At 56.9% G+C, this 1,127-nt stretch overlaps 1 long non-coding RNA gene across 2 annotated transcripts; it reads right to left on the bottom strand.

The window, feature by feature from the left end:
• Window positions 1-12: 12 nt before the first annotated feature.
• Window positions 13-1,118, bottom strand: LOC113942450. 2 transcript variants are annotated; one of them, XR_003525921.1, is made up of 4 exons: window positions 775-1,118; window positions 467-535; window positions 263-352; window positions 13-204 (listed from the first exon to the last, which is right to left on the bottom strand). It is a non-coding gene; the product is annotated as an uncharacterized LOC113942450 (long non-coding RNA). The 2 variants fall into 2 exon arrangements; XR_003525922.1 differs by lacking the exons at window positions 13-204; window positions 775-1,118 and adding an exon at window positions 594-748 and having other exon boundaries at window positions 328-341; window positions 467-494.
• Between the last annotated feature and the right edge of the window lie 9 nt (window positions 1,119-1,127).

Below are 1,127 nucleotides of genomic sequence, written 5' to 3'. Positions count from 1 at the left end.
GTCCCAGCTCTGTGTCACCGTGACATCCGTGTCACTGTCCCAGCTCCGTGTGACATCCGTGTCACACCCGTGTCACTCTCCCAGCTCCATGTCACTGTCACATGTGTCACATCTGTCACTGTCCCAGCTCCGTGTCACCGTCACATCCGTGTGACATCCATGTGACACCCGTGTCACTGTCCCAGCTCCGTGTAACTGTGTGACCTCTGTGTCACATCCATGTCACACCCGTGTCACTGTCCCAGCTCTGTGTCACCGTGACATCCGTGTCACTGTCCCAGCTCCGTGTGACATCCGTGTCACACCCGTGTCACTCTCCCAGCTCCATGTCACTGTCACATCTGTGTCACATCTGTCACTGTCCCAGCTCTGTGTCACTGTCACATCCGTGTCACATCCATGTGACACCCGTGTCTCTGTCCCAGCTCTGTGTCACCATCACATCCGTGTCACATCTGTGTGACACCCGTGTGACATCCGTGTCACTGTCCCAGCTCCGTGCCACTGTCACATCCGTGTCACATCCGTGTGACATCTGTGTCCCTGTCCCAGCTCCGTGTAACTGTGTGACCTCCGTGTGACCTCCGTGTGACATCCGTGTCACTGTCCCAGCTCTGTGTCACCGTCACATCCGTGTCACATCCGTGTCACACCCGTGTCACTGTTCCAGCTCCGTGTCACCGTCACATCCATGTCACATCCATGTGACACCCGTGTCACTGTCCCAGCTCCATGTGACATCCGTGTCACATCCATGTGATATCCATGTCACACCCGTGTCACTGTCCCAGCTCCGTGTCACCGTCACATCCGTGTCACACACGTGTGACAGTCCCAGCTCTGTGTCACTGTCACATCCGTGTCACATCCGTGTCACCTCCGTGTCCCCGAGCAGGGCCACACCCCGGAGCCACCGGAGCCCCTTGTCCCTGTCCCCATTTCAGGGGTGTCACTGTCCCATTTCGGGGGTGTTTTTGTCCCCATTTCGGGGGTGTCATTGTCCCATTCTGGGGGTGTCACTGTCCCCATTTTAGGGGTGTCACTGTCCCCATTTTAGGGGTGTCATTGCCCCCATTTTGGGGGTGTCATTGTCCCATTTTGGGGCTGTTTTTGTCCCCATTTTGGGG

The sequence above is a fragment of the Corapipo altera genome, unplaced genomic scaffold, assembly GCF_003945725.1.
Source record: "Corapipo altera isolate COAL_440 unplaced genomic scaffold, ASM394572v1 55336, whole genome shotgun sequence".
Classification (NCBI taxonomy): domain Eukaryota; kingdom Metazoa; phylum Chordata; class Aves; order Passeriformes; family Pipridae; genus Corapipo; species Corapipo altera.
Note: the sequence above shows the minus strand (reverse complement) of the source record. Positions and strands in the feature narration are given on the sequence as shown.